Below are 16,599 nucleotides of genomic sequence, written 5' to 3'. Positions count from 1 at the left end.
CCATATGAAGCTGGTAGTCAGTTTTTCCAACTCTTTGAAGAAAGATGTTGTTATTTGTACCAGGATAAAGGAGGAGAAAAGAAAAAAAACAAAGTTGCTGTGGATACTGAAGGAACAGGACACTAACCCATCCATGGGGAGGTTTATTTTTATGTCTCCACCGGAAAGGGAGAGAGGGACCAGATCTTAACCTGGTACACCAAGCCTTGAGGGCAATGAGAGGTCTGAGGGGCCAGCCCCAATCCAATCTACGTCCATCCCCTCCCCAGAAGATTGCACTCCAGAGGACAGCTCTGAAGATCCAGCCCCAGGGAGAGAAGTGGGTCGGCCCAGACACCACTGGAGAAAACTAAGAGGGAGAGAGAGAGAAAACTAAGAGGGAGAGAGAGAGAGAGAGAGAGAGAGAGAGAGAGAGAGAGAGAGAGAGAGAGAGAGAGAACCGAATCCTGGCCCACCAACCCCTGAGGACGAAACTCCTGCTAGGAAAAGCCAAGGCACAGAGAGGACTGGAGGGCCAGCCCCACCATGAAACATGACATCTAATCACTAACTCTCGGCTCTGCAGGGGACAGCACTGGAGACACAGTGTAGGAATTATTCCCAGTCTGACTCCCAACAACAGGGCAAATGATAAAGGTAGTGCAACAGAGCAGCAAAGCATTGAAGTCCCTGAGGAATCCTGAAAATTGATCTCAGACTTGGAAGGCAGGGCTTGGCATCTCATTCGACTCCATTGGAAAACATACATAAGGGTCAGCAGACAGACCTGGAACTATTTATAGGCCCTTTACTGCTGCTGCTTTGTCTTTTTTCCTTTTATTTCATGTTTGTCTATATATGATAGGCAAGGTAAACAATCCCAGGAGAAAACAATGGGACTGACTGATGGGAGAGGAGGAAGTGAGGGAAATGGACCAGGTAGCTAACAAACCCAGGAACAAGGGAACAATAAGAGATATAAAGTAGATGGTGAGGAGGGTGTAGAATGCCTGGTGGGATTTGATCAAGTGCAATGTAGCCAAGAGGAATTACTGGATCCGAATAAAGGTTGAATACGATAGTGGGCAGGAGGAAAGTAAAAGGAAATAGAGGAAAGAAGGAGGCAAAAAATATCTATAGAGATATAGATATAAGCATGTATATATGTGAATATATTCATATATAACAATAGGGATACATATATTTATATGTTAAGTATCAAGGCACCAGATGGACATTGGGTCTCTACTCAAGTTATCCCTGAATATAAGAACACTTTGTTGTAATAACCTGGCATTCTTTGATGCTCACCTTCCCAACATGATTGCTGAAGTTAAAATGGGTGCATGAGCAAATGTGATGAAGAAAGCTGATGGTGGCCGGCTATCAAAAGATAAAGCATCTAGGGTCTTAAAGGCTTGAAGGTAAACAAGAAGCCATCTAGAAGGGAAGCAACAAAACCCACATGGAAGAAGCAAACCAGCCTGTGTGAACACAAGGTGTTGACGGGATCATGTGTCAGGCATCAGAAAGACCAAAAACAAATAATCATATCGATGTGAATGAAGGGGTCAGAGTGGAAACCCAAAGCCCATCTGTAGACAATTGGGCATCTCCTCACAGAAGGGTCACAAGTAGAGCACTGACAAATATTTCTCTAGTTCTTTAATGCTTCCTCACCCCCCACTATCATGACTCCAGTTCTACCTTACAGAGCTGGCTACACCAGAGCCTGTACAGATAAGAGTTCTTGACACACGGGGTCCAGGACAGATAAACCCTTCAGGACCAATATTGAGAGTAGCAATACCATGAGGGTAGGGGGAAGATAGGGGGAGAAGGGGAAGAAAGGGGAACTGATCGCAGTGATGGAGGTATAATGCCACCCCCCCCCCCACACACACACAAGGGGGATGAACAACAGAAACATGGGTGAAGGGAGACAGAGGATAGTGTAAGATATGAGAATAATAATAATTTATAACTTATTAAGGGTTCATGAAGGGGGAGGGGGGAGGGAAAAAGAGGAGTTGATACCAAGGACTCAAATAGAAAGAAAACATGTTTAAAAGGATGATGGCAACATCTTCTTGATACAATTGACGTATGGATTGTTATAAGATCTGTAAGAGCCCCCAATAAAATGATTTATAAGAAAATAAAATAAAAAGCAAACTGAAGAAAAACCAAAAAGCTTGCTTTGATGGAGTCCCTTCTGACCCCCCAGGGGCCCTAAAGGACAGAATAGAACTCCCCCTCTGGGTTTCCAAGACTGTTAACTCCTTCTGAGTGCTGACAGCCAAATCTTTCTCGAGTAGAACAGATGGTGGGTTCAAACTGCTGACCTACTGATTAGCCCAGCGCATTATCACTGCAGTACCAGGCTTCCTGTAGAAAACGGCATCGTTAAAATCAAATTTACATCAATGTTATAAAACAGAAATATATTATTTTAAATAATAATTTTAATTAATTATCATTAATATTCAAGGGAGCATCAAAAAGTTCATGGAAAATGAAATAAAAACATAATGAATTTTTCTTGTGAACTTTCTGAAATCCCTTCATATTGATGTATTAAAATTATTAGAATGTCAATTTTTAGTAGAGTAGTAAGTTCTAAATTCAGAAAAGTGGGTGTTTTTCTCAAGAGTAAAGTGAGATGAATGATATTAGTGTAGAGTGGATAACCGAGCCTCTCATATATCCATAAAACTTTTATTACATAAAAAAATTAGAAACAGATGCCCTGATTTGACATACAAGGAGGTATGTACTGTTCTATATACTTTTATGTATGGTTGGAAATGTTCACAATACAATATATATATAGTAATAAAAGAGACTCTTTTTTAATGTTTAACTAGCAACTCATTAGGGCCAGCAGTTTCAGGTGTGTGCCAGATGAGCGAGGCTGGGATTTTGAGTTTCTCAGAGATTTATAATTCTTTAAAGAAAATAATAATAAAAATATGAGATTCAAAAATACTACTTGTTTTATATATTAAATATGGACACAGATATTCAGCTGTGTGGTGACAATAATCACTTAGAATGCCAATGGCATTAATTCCTCTTCCCTGGAAAAAGCAATATTTTATTTGGCTGGAAAATTGAATTAGATTTGATTCCAGTAAAGATACTTAAATAATATTTGAGAGATCACCCTTCACTCAAGTTGAATGTGGAACATTGACTTTGAGCATGATGTTATGCCAGTTGACCTTGGTGTTGGGAGTGGAATAGGCTCATTCGCTTCTTTCTGAAGTCGATATTTCCATCTTGCTAACCTTTCTCCCAAAGAATTCTGTGCTCTTCAATTAACATCACATCAAGACCGCAGTTTGGCATCCTGAGGGACTCAACTCATGTTCTTTTAAATGTTGAATTTTGGGAATAAAAAGATATCTGCAGGGGCAAGATTTGGGCTATTGTAGGATGGGTGGGTAAAAGTTTCTCTACAAAATTCTCCTATGATAGCTCTTTCCGCCCTGAAATATGAGCAGGTACATTATGCTAGGGAAAAAAACTCATCGATGCACCTGGCTCATCCACTTCTGGTTCTTTGAATTTGTACCAATAACCTAGCATATTACCTGCCCATTCTGGGAGTCATCAGCAGTCTACCATGTGACTTGCCAACCTTGGACTTCCTCAACTCTAGCCAAAAGATTGACATCCTAACCTTGTGTTCGTCTGCCTCTGAAGCCAAAGGCTTGTGATCTTCCTGCCAATCCTGGGTTCATCAAACCCTGCAGCTTCTTGAGTAAGGAAAAACCTCCAGCTTAACATCTGACTCATAAACTTGGAACTGTCTGGACTTGAAATTGCACACTTCTGCAACTGTGTGAGCCGTTTTCTTAATGTAAATTTCTCTACATATATACATATAAAGTGTCTGGTTTTGCTTCTTTAGAAAACCCAAACTCAAATAGGAATCTTGTCAAAAGGATAGGTCAACTGAAGAATTCCTATAAGCCAAAGAAAGGATCATGTTAACAGCAAAAAGAAGAATGACTGCAATGGATTTCAATACATGACATGTATAAAAAAATTCATGAGTGATACTCTAAAAAACTAATTGAAAATGAAATTTTATTAATGGAGAAATAACTTCTCCTGTCTTTTCTGTTTTGGCTTTATTTAAGACTAACTCACACAAAGGTTTGCTGAACACAAAGCTTTCTCTTCAGAAGCATTCCACTGATAAACACAGAAGGAATGATAGAATGAGAATGGTGATCTTAATGAACTTTAAGGAAATAATAGATTTAGGCAGTAGTGAATGCTATAGATTGAATTGTGCACACACATACACACCCTCCAAATGTACCTGTGATTAGAATGTATACCTATTGTTATCATCTCAGTTAGAAATGGACTTTCTTTTTCATACTAATGAGAAAAATTAAAGGTAATCTCTTTTGAGTTATAAACGAGCACAAACAAGCAAACTAGCGAGAAAAAAAAGATGGGGCAAGATAGATGAGATACCACATGAATATCACTAAGGAGCCAAGGACTAGAAGCTGAAGAGCAGAGCTCTCCAGACCTGGTGAGGAGAGAAAGATATATGAATAGATTTTCGACTTGGAGTTAATTCTAGCCTCAATCTATGAACAATTGGTTCTTATGACATGGCCCCTAGGGATGCTTGCCCTCATGAGGAGATCGCTGAAGCTACAGGGGCTGTCGCAAAGTGCAGTGAAGACAGCAGATGATGCTTGACTATCAGAAAGAATAGCATCTGAGGTGTTAAAGGCTTGTCTTAAAACCAGCAGCCACTTAAGTGAGGCATCAATCCAGTACACATGGAAGAAGCACACCAGCTTGTATGATCCAAGGACTATAAAATTAAAAAAATCCAAATCCAAAAGAGGGAATGGTGTTAGGGCTTAAATTGTGAACACTTGGTTTTCAGAAGGCTAGGAATGATAGTAGAAACCCCTAATCCATTTGCTGGGTCCCCACATAAGTTAAGTCTCTGGTGAGTACCCTCTGACCATAGTCAAAGGATTGCTATCAAGCCTTACTATCAGACAGAGAACATTGCACAATAGATCATGGCACATGTGGTTAGGTTAAAATGCAATATTTTATCATCAGATCTCCCTTTTGAACCATTTTAAAGTTGTTCCAGTATTTAATATCTTATGCTTTCTTTTTAAATGAGGTTTTCTGCTTTTGTCTAGTCATGGTTGTTGAGGTTTTTGGGGTTCTTTTTTTGCTTCATGTTTATATTTTGTATGATATTCTGTATCTGAAGCACGGCATAGGAAAATCTATAGAGACAGTAACTGTATTGATAATTGCCTAGGGGCATGACAAGGGAAAATTGGGAACTAACAACAATGAGTACAAGAAGAAAATGTTCTGGGTGGTGCATATGGGGGCTGGGGGCACAGGGAATCCAGGGTGGACGATACCTTCAGGACCAAGGGTGTGAGGGGCGGTACTGGGAGAGTGAAGGGTGAGTGGGTTGGAAGTGGGGAACTGATTGCAGGGATCCACATGTGACCTCCTCCCTGGGAGATGGATGGCAGGGAAGTGGGGGAAGGGAGACTCCGGATAGGGCAACATATGACAAAATAACAATGTATAAATTACCAGGGGCACATGGGGGAGGGGGGAGTGGGGAGGGAGGGGGAAAAAAAGAGGACCTGATGCGAGGGGCTTGAGTGGAGAGCAAATGCTTTGAGACTGATTGGGGCGGGGAATGTGCAGGTGTGCTTTAAACAATTGTTGTATGTATATGTATGGATTGTGATAAGAGTTGTATGAGCCCCTAATAAAATGTAAAAAGAGAAAAGAGGGGAAAAAAAGAAAATGATTAGGGCAGGGAGTGTACAGATGTGCTTTATACAATTGATGTATATATATGTGTGGATTGTGATAAGAGTTATATGAGTCCCTAATAAAATGTTTAAAAAAAAAGAAAATGTTCTGGGTGGAAAGGTAGGGGGAGCATACAAATCCAGGGACAAGGGAACAACAAGAGAGCTAAAATAGATGCTGAGGAGGGAATAGAATGCCCAGTGTGGTTTGATCAAGTGCAATGTAGCTAAGAGGAATTTCTGAGAGCCAAATTAAGGTTGAACATGATAGTGGAATAGGAGGAGAGTAACTGGAAATAGAGGAAAGAACTAGGAGGCAAAAAACATTTCTAGAGGTATAAATATGGGCATGTATGTAAATATATTCATATATAACAATAGGGATATAGGCCTATGTACATATATTTATATGCTAAGTCTCAAGGCACCAGATAGACATTGGGTCTCTACTCAAGTTATCCCTGAATATAAGAACACTTTGTTGTAATAACCTGACATTCTGTGATGCTCACCTTCCTAACATGATTGCTCAAGTTAAAATGGGTGCATAAGCAAATGTGATGAAGAAAGCTGATAGTGCCTGGCTATCAAAAGATAAAGCATCTGGGGTCTTAAAGGCTTGAAGTTAAATGAGCGGCCATCTAGCAGGGAAGCAACAAAGCCCACATGGAAGAAGCACATCAGCCTATGTGATCACAAGGTGTTGACAGCATCAGGTATCAGGCATCATAAGAACCCAAACAAATAACCATATCTATGTGAATGAGGGGCATCAGAGCAAAGACCCAAAGCTCATCTTTAGACAATTGGATATCCCCTCGCAGAATTGTAACAAGGAAGAGATGAGCCAGCCAGGGTGCAGTATAGCACCAATGAAACACACAACATTCCTATAGTTTTTAAATGTTTCCTTCCTCCACCCCCCTCCACTATCATGATCCCAGTTCTACCTTACAAACCAGCTGGACTGTAGCATGTACACTGGTACAGATAAGAGCTCTCGACACACAGAATCCAGGACAGATAAACCCCTCAGGAAAAGAAATGTGAGTAGCAATACCATGAGGGTAGAGAAAAAGTGGGTGAAGAAGGGGAAGAAAGGGGGTAGTGATCGCAAAGATCAACACTTAACTGCCCCGCATCCCCCCACCAACGGGATGAACAACAGAAACATGGTTGAAGGGACATAGCAGATGAGGTAAGAAATGAAAATGATATTAATTTATTATTTGTCAAGGGGTCACAAGGGGGCAAGGGAAAAAAGAGGAGCTGAAACCAATCTCTCAAATAGAAAGAAAATGTTTTGAAAATGATGATGGCACCATATGTAAAATATGCTTAATACAATTGATATATGGATTCTTATAAGAGCTGTAAGAGCCCCCAATAAAATGATTTATATATATAAAAAAAATCTCATGTTAGATAAAAAATTTTTTTGTCAATGAATAGACAGTCTCAAATTCTTACCAAAGAGGCCTTCTCAAATATGTCAAGACTACTTTCCCAATATTAGAAATTTAAAATCAGAATGAATGACATCGCATTTGTGGTGTAACACTGATCATGGAGGAAATATCGAGATTAAAAAAAAGATTAGAAATTAGTTGAAAATAGTTGAAGCGGGGTTATAGGTACAAGAAAGCTTACTCTGTTCTATTCTGCAGCTATTTGATATTTTCCTTAATAAAAAAACAAAATGTTGTAAAATTTATTGTGGCAATGATTACAAGGGGGTAACCCCCAAATGGAATTTTTTTCCTCCAAAGCTATGTAATTAAATTTTTTTACAAAACAATCTTGTGACCTTCAAAGTACTATACATTACACTTAATACATTTGTCAAATCTGAGATTCCATTCTTGGAAACATTTTTCAAACTCATCTGTTTGAATGGCTGACAGCATCTCCCTCATTTTTTCATCTTCATCGCTTATATGTTGTCAAAATTACTGTTCCTTTCATGTTCCTCTTCATTTATGGAAATAAAAAGAAGTCACATGGTGTGAGGTCAGGTGAGTAAGATGTGTGGGGCAAGGAAGTGGTGTTAACAAACCCAGAGACAAGGGAACGACCAGTGATCCAAATTGGTGGTGAGGTGGGTGTGGGAGGCCTGGTAAGGAATGATCAAGGATAATGTAATGAAGAGGTATTACTGAAACCTAGGCAGGGACAGAGCATGATAGTGGGACAGAAGGAAAGTCAAGGGAAATAGAGGAAAGAGCTGGGAGGCAAAGGGCATTTATAGAGGTCTAGAAAAAGACATGTACATATGCAAATATATATATAAGGATGGGGAAATAGGTCTATATGCTTATATTTATAGGTATAGTATTAAGGTGGCAGAAGGACATTGGGCCTCCACTCAAGTACTCCCTCAATGCAAGAATACTTTCTTCTATTAAATTGGCATTCTATGATGCTCATCCTCCCAACACAACTGCTGAAGACAAAGCGGGTGAATAAACAAATATGGTGAAGAAAGCTGATGGTGCCCGGCTATCAAAAGATATAGCGTGTGGGTTCTTAAAGGCTTGAGGATAAACAAGTGACCATCTAGATCAGAAGCAACAAAGCCCACATGGAAGAACACACCAGCCTGTGTGATCACGAGGTTCTGAAGGGATCAATTATCAGGCATGAAAGAGCAAAAAAAATCTTATCACTGGGTGCACACCTCCATGATATGATCGCTGAGGAAAAACGGGTGCATAAGCAAATGTGGCAAAGGAAATTGATGGTGCCTAGCTATCAAAAGGTATAGCGTCTGGGGTCTTAAAGGCTTGAAGGTAAACAAGCGGCCATGTAGCTCAGAAGCAACAAAGCCCACATGAAAGAAGCACACCAGCCTGTGCGATCACGAGGTGTCGAAGGGATCAGGTACAAGGCATCATCAGAACAAAAAAATCTTACCATGGTGAATGAAGGGGGGAGTGCAGAGTGGAGACTCAAAGCCCATTTGTCAGCCACTGGAGATTCCCTTGCAGAGGGGTCTAGGGGAGGAGATGAGTCAGTCAGGGTGCGATGTAGCACCGATGAACAATACAGCTTTCCTCCAGTTCCTAAATGCTTCCCCCCCTCCCCCCCAACTATCGTGATCCAAATTCTACCTTGCAAGTCTGGATAGAGCAGAGGATGTACACTGGTGCAGATAGGAGTTGGAGGCACAGGAATCCAGGGCGGATGATACCTTCAGGACCAGGGGTGTGAGTGGCGAAACTGGGAGGGCAGAGGGAGGGAGAGTGGTTTGGAAAGAGGGAACCGATTACAAGGATCTCCATGTGACCTCCTCCCTGGGGGAGGGACAACAGAAAAGGGGGGTGAAGGGAGACATTGGACAGGGCAAGATATGACAAAATAATAATATATAAATTATCAAGGGCTCATGAGGGAGAGGGGATCGGGGAAGGAGGGGATAAAAAGAGGACCTGATGCAAAGGGCTTAAGTGGAGAGCAAACACTTTGAAAATGATGATGGTAATAAATGTACAGATGTGCTTTACACAATTGATGTATGGATGGATTGTGATAAGAGTTGTATGAGCCCCTAATAAAACATTAAAAAAGAAAAAGATGTGTGAAGCAAGAGAGGCAAGCTGTTTTTTGCCCAAAACTGGTGCACTGTGAGGGCCACGTGAGCAGGTGCTTTATCGTGGTGGCAAAACCAGTCCTCCTGCCACAAATCAGGACTTTTTGTCACACACTTTTATTTTAAAGATCATTTTATTGGGGGCTCTTACAGCTCTTATAACAATCCATGCATCAATTGTATCAAGCATCTGTGTACAGATGTTGACATCGTTGTTTTCTCAACATTTCCTTTCTGTTTGAGCCCTTGGTATGAGCTTCTCTTTTTCCCTCCCTCACCCTCTCCCCCGGTGACTGCTTGATAAAATATACATTATTATTATTTTCATTTCTTACACTGACCACTGTCCCCCTTCACCCTCGTTTCTGTTGTACATCCCCCTATTTGGGGGAGTGTTTATGCATTGATCATTACAGTTGATTTCCCCTTCCTCTCCACCTCCCTACCTTCATAGTTTCACTACTCCCATTTCTGTGCCTGAGAATTGTATCTGACCTAGATTCTGTGTGTTGTGAGCTCTTATCTGTACTGGTGAACATGCTACAGTCTAGGCAGAACTGAAAGGCAGGTCTGGGTTCAGGATAGTGGGAGGTGAGGAAACCTCAAAGAACCAGAGGAATGTTGTTTGTTTCATTGGTGCTTTACTGCACCCTGGTTAACTCATCCCTTCCGGACCTTTGTCTACAGATAGACTTTGGGTCTCTGCTCTGACCTCCCTTGTCTCCACAATACATTTTTTGCTTGTTTGTTTTGGGTCTTCTGATGCCTGTTACCTGATTCCATTAATATCTCATGATTGCATAGGCAGGTGTGCTTCTTCCACACGGGCTTGTTGCTTCTCTGCTAGAGGGCTGCTTGTTTAATTTCAGGTCTTTTAAGATCCCAGACACCATATCTTTTAATAGCCAGGCGCCATCCACTTTCTTCATCATATTTGCTTGTGTACCCATTTTGTCTCCAGCAATCGTGTCAGGAGGATGAGCATCAAGAAAGCCAGGTTGTTAGAAGAAAGTGTTCTTTTCATTGAGGGAGGGCTTGAGCAGAGGCCCAAAGTGCATCCACCTCCTCAATGTATTACCATATAAATATATGTACATAGGCCAATACCTCTATTTTTATGAATTAATAAATGCACATATGTACCCAATTATGGTTATGCATCTATCCATAGCTTTGCTTCTTAGAGCTTTCCTCTTTCCCTCATTCTATCCCACCATCATGCTCACCCTTCTTCTGTCTGGTAGTAATTCCTCTCAGTGAGATTGCTGTTGCTCCAGCACCCCCAGGATCTCTATGTCCTCCTCATTGTTGATTTTATTCCCTAGTTGTTACCTTGTCTATGATGTTTTTTGCGATATGCTCCAGTGAGAGGACATCATGCTGTTGTCAGCCCTACAGTCCTCTGTGTCTTAGCAGTTCTGTGCAGGAACGTCATCTGCAGGGCTTGGTGTGTCGTGAAGGGGTCTCCTTCCTCTCTTTTTCCTTCTTGATTTGCTTATGTGTGAGTGTGGCAGCTAGCCCCCCTCCCCAACCTGTAGGTTTACTGTTGTCTTCTGTAGTACATAAGTCTAGAGAGGGTGCAGTTTGGCTGTAATTGGGGCCGGCCCTGTAGCCCTCTCTGCTTATGATTTGCTCCATTGGGTTATGTTGCCCTCGGGGTTTGGCACGCCGTGGTGGGGTCTGCACTCACACTCCCCTTTCTGTGGAGACATAACGAATACCTTTCTCCTAGGTGGATTAGTGCCCTGCTCCCCCAGTGTCATCATCTCCCTCTTTTTCTCCCCACAACTTTCCCCTTCTTTGTGTTCCAAGAATGTGTACATCTGTGGGTTTGGCCTGTCTCCCCCAGATTGTTTGTACCTCAACCCATATACTATGAGATAAGTAGCGTTTCTTCTATACCAACTGTGTCGCACACTCTTATGCAATTTTTTTCGGAACCTCTACATAGAAAGCTTGATTAACAGTTTGACCTTGTGGAATGAAATCTAAATGCACTACAAGTTGACATTTTTATCCATTCGGGAAGTTGACGGAAGTCCAGAACGAGGTTTGCCATCAATTGACATTTTACCTTTTTTGAAACAAGAAAACCACTCATACACTTGAGTTTTTTCATAGCACTGTCCTTGTGAACTATGTTCAACATCACAACAGTTTCTGCATCATTTTTCCTGAGCAGGAAACAAAATTTCACAGCTGCACGTTGTTCTCTTAAGTCGGCCGTCACACACAAAAATATTAAATGAAGTTGTGATCGAGTGGTCCCGAAGGATCAGTTATCAGGCATTAAAGAACAAAAAATCATATAATTGGCTGCACACTTCCATGATAGGATCGCTGAAGACAAACGGGTGCATAAGCAAATGTGGTGAAGAAAGCTGATGGTGCCCGGCTATCAAAAGAGATAGTGTCTGGGGTCTTAAAGGCTTGAAGGTGAACAAGCGGCCATCTAGCTCAGAAGCAAAAAAACCCACATGGAAGAAGCACACCAGCCTGTGTGATCACGAGGTGCCAAGGGACCAGGTATAAGGCATCATGCAAAAAAAAAAAGATATATATTTATGTATATATGTGTGTGTGTATATATATATGTACCATATTCAATGAAGGGGGAAGAGCAGAGTGGAGACCCAAGGCTCAAGTGTCGGCCACTGGAAATCCCTTATAGAGGGGTTTAGGAGAGGATATGGGTCAGTCAGGGTGCGAGGTAGTACCGATGAAGAACACAGCTTTCCCCCAGATCCTGGATGCTTCCTCCCCTCAAGTACCATGATCCAAATTCTGATAGGGCAGGACTGGATAGGGCAGAGGTTGTACACTGGTGCATATGGGGGCTGGAGGCACAGGGAATCCAGGGTGAATGAAACCTTCAGGACCAAGGATGTGAGGGGCGATCCTGGGAGAGTGGAGGGTGAGTGGGTTGGAAAGAGGGAACTGATTACAAGGATCCACATGTGACCTCCTCCCTGGTAATGGACGGCAGAGAAGTGGGGGAAGGGAGACTCCAGATAGGACAAGATATGACAAAATAACGATGTATAAATTACCAAGGACACATGAGGGAGGGGGGAGCGGGGAAGGAGGGGAAAAAAAAGAGGACCTGATGCAAAGGGCTTATCAAATGCTTTGAGAATGATTGGGGCAGGGGATGTGCGGATGTGCTTTATACAATTGATGTATGTATATGTATGAATTGTGATAAGAGTTGTATGAGCCCCTAATAAAATGTAAAAAAAGAAAAAAAAATTCACTGTGACCAGAGAGAAACTTCCCAGGTGATGCCACTGGATGCACTAACTCCGTTTCTGATGCTCACCTAGTGGGAAAAATGCATACTACGAAAGCTCTGCCCATTGGAGCTTTTTGTGTTTTGGGGTGGTAACCCTCAGTTAAATTGTATCATATGTGATTTAAGACCTACCTAGATTGAGTTAGGCTCAGTTCCTGGCTAAGTATTTCAAATCAGAGCAATTTATCTACTTCAATTCCGTGTACATTTTCCTGTTAGACCACACAAGGCATCTTGGGGCAACAATCAACTTTGTGGAACCCATGAAAAAGTTCACAATGCCAAACCACTTGTGGGACATAAACCATAGCCTTGCCTAGAAGACAGGTTAAAGAAATGGCATGGGGCCCACATTTGACTTTTTTTGGCCACACAAGGGGGAAAAATCCAACTCTATACAATCCAAAGGCTGTTTGTCACAGGCAATGTCAGACATGGCTCCACAATCTATCTTCCTTCTTTACTCCATTCTGACTCCAACTGTTTCTCCTATAGCACTCTACTGCTCTGCTGGATTCAGTCATCTGTCTCAGTGGCCACACAGAACTCAGACAATACTCACGATCATGGGGTGTATTTGGAAAGCTAACAGATTAGCACACGTCAGGATCAGGACGCATTAAGGATACACTCTTTAGTCCATAGCAGCACCTCATCTCTGTCAGCAGCCCAGTCTCTTTGGTCATCATCCTCTCAGCCATACGGTCCCTTAGCCTCTAGTTGCCACTCTACCTCACTGCCTCATGGTCTCCGCTATGTGGCTCCTCTGCTTTTTCTCTTGGTCTTAGTGTTGGACTCTTGTGTCTTTGCTACCCCTGGTACAGATATCCCATTTGCTCCACGTGTGAGGCTGGGTGGTCATGGGAATTTTTCGTCTCTCTTATACCCAGAGGAATGACAAAACTGACCAATCTCTGATTTAATGTCCTCCACATCTTATTTGCCTACCCCATCACCAAGTAAGAGTTACAAAGACTATGGATGGAAGAGCCAGGCCAAGCAATTTCACTTCACCACATCAGCCAGTAAACATCGAATTAAAGCTCTTTTAAACATGCCCTCCTTTAGATAAAAAGTACCTCAGTTTAAGGCTGTTTCAGCAGGATTTCAGGTGACAATAAATCAATTATGTGAGTATTATTATAAAGTCAAAGATAGTTTACTTTTGATGTCTTATCTTGTGCCAAACTAGGCCTGTGCATTCTAGAGATGTCTTCAATGATCATTGAAATAATGATACTTCTCTTTCATGTCATACTTTGGGTTTGGTTACATTATCTCATTCGGTTTTTATGTAAATTATTTGATGACACTTTTGAGCAAACATTGGCCCATATTTTATGGGGAAGGTGAACAAATCTCATATTTTTGAGACAGTGTGACTACTAAAAACCTTACAGCTATTTTTTTTCTTTTTAAAATCATTTTATTGGGAGCTCACGCAACTCTTATCACAATCCATCCATTCATCCATTGTGTCAAGTACATTTGTACATTCATTGCCATCCTCATTCTCAAAGCATTTTCTTTCTACTTGAGCTCTTGGTATCAGCTCCTCATTTTACCTCCATCCTCCCTGCCACCCCTCCCTCGGGAACCCTTGATAATTTATAAATCATTGTTATTTTGTCATGTCTTACACTGTCTGATGTCTCCCTTCACCCACTTTTCTGTTGTCCATCCCCCAGGGAGGGGGTTATATGTAGATCCTTGTGATCATTTCCCTCTTTCTCTCCCACCTTCCTCTCACCCTCCTGGTATCGCTACTCTCATTATTGGTCCTGAGGGGGTTTATCTGTCCTGGATTCCCTGTGTTTGGCAATTCATATCTGTACCAGTGTACAACCTCTGGTCTAGCCAGAATTTTAAGGTAGAATTGCGATCATGATAGTTGGGGCCAGGAAGCATTAAAGAACTAGAGGAAAGCTGTATGTTATTTATAGGTTTAGTATTAAAGTAGTAGGTGGACATCAGGCCTCCGCTAAGTACTCCCTCAATGCAAGAACACTTTCTTCTATTAAACAGCTATTCCCTGATGCTCACCTTCCTGACACAAACGCTGAAGACAAAATGGGTGCATAAGCAAATGTGATGAAGAAAGCTGATGGTGCCCAGTTATCAAAAGATATAGCATCTGAGGTCTTAAAAGCTTAACGATAAAAAGGCAGCCATCTATCTAAGAAGCAATATAACCCACATGGAAGAAGCACACCAGCCTGCGTGATCATGAGGTGTCAATGGGATCAGGTATCAGGAATCAAAGAACGAAAAATCATATGCTTGTGAATGAGAGGGAGTGTGGTGAGAAGACCCAAAGCCCATCTGTAGGCAACTGGACATCCCTTTCGGCTATTTTAAAAAGTAATTAAAAAAATACAAGTGTACTTTAGAGAAAACACTCATTTATACATTTTCTGAGCAGTCTGTTTTAACAATACTAGAATTGTTGCCGATCAAGGATATGCATCAAGGAAATGTCTTTCACCTTAATACCCTATGTTTGGGTCTGAATGCTCCAGTGAACTGGAGGGGAACTTGGAGAACTGATAAGTTAAAAGGCATGTTACCCTGTTTTAAGTTGTCTAATCATGAAAAGTATAAGACTTTAGAAAATTGTTTTTCAAATTTACAGCACCTTTTAATAAACACAATTCATCTGTTTAATCCTCCATGCATCTAACAGAAAGCATTCCTGTAGGTGGCTGATTAATATTTGATGCTTATCTTTAGTAACTAACCGTGTCAGTATGTGAGGATGCTTTGAAGAGCCAACATATTCACAACAGAGTTCCTTCATTGTGTAATTTACCTAGGATATGTAATTTGCACTGTATTTATATTATCCAACCCCCCAAATTTCAAACGTAGAGGCATCAAGTTCATTCCACCTCATAATACAGAGTAGAATTGGCCCTTCGGGTTTCTGAGGCTGTTGGTTTTTGAAAAATAACATAAATCCCATAAATCTTTATGGGACCGAAACTCCCATCTTTCTCCCAAGGGGATCAGGAGGAATGGGTTCAAATGAAGGGGTTCACATTGCTAGCCTTGAGATTACCAGCCCAACACATAACTCACCAGGGATACACCACCAGGGATCCTGTTTGTACAGTAGCTTTCAAAAAATGTTACAGTTTATCCAAATAGTATACCTCTATCACATTTAATAAAATTTATATAACATTTCAAAAGTGAAATTATTCATTTGAAAACTGCTTATGGGCAGTTTCTTTCCTATTTTCCCCTGACTTGACAGCAATGGGTTTGATTAAAAATATTACAAATATATGAAAGATTGTTTAGCTATTTAACTCTTAATATACTCTTGAATAAGCTATCTATATCATGGAGATCAATAGTTCAATCATTTTAAGAAGGTTTGTGCATTCATCATCACAATCAACTTTAAAATGTATTCCTTCTTGTAGTCATTGCACTTGGCCTCTACTTACCTCCCTTCCCCTTCTGTGCCACCAGGCAATTATTCATTCTCTTTCTGTCTTTGAATCTTGCCTTACCTATACAGAAAAACAGACAGAACAGATGCAAAAACCTAAAAAGGCCCAGCAACAATGACCAAGGAAAACAGAGTAAAACATCAATCAATAAGAAAGCAGGAAAAACAATTTAAGAGTAAATTCAAAATGGAGATCTACTAACAAGGTGTTACATTCCAGGCTACGTACAGTTGCTATCCACTTTACAATACTCTGTATCTTGGTATTAAGGCTATTCATATTTCTATTATATGAATAAGGCTATTCTATTATATGAATAAGGCTATTCATATTATTAGTGGATCCCCATAGGGGATTCCATCTCCATACTGACCCTGCAAATGGATTTTGGGCTTCCACGATCATTTATAACATTTGACAAACTGCGTGTTTAGAAGTTGGGGTCTG

The sequence above is a fragment of the Tenrec ecaudatus genome, chromosome 8, assembly GCF_050624435.1.
Source record: "Tenrec ecaudatus isolate mTenEca1 chromosome 8, mTenEca1.hap1, whole genome shotgun sequence".
NCBI lineage: Eukaryota > Metazoa > Chordata > Mammalia > Afrosoricida > Tenrecidae > Tenrec > Tenrec ecaudatus.
This window is presented reverse-complemented; position numbering follows the sequence as displayed.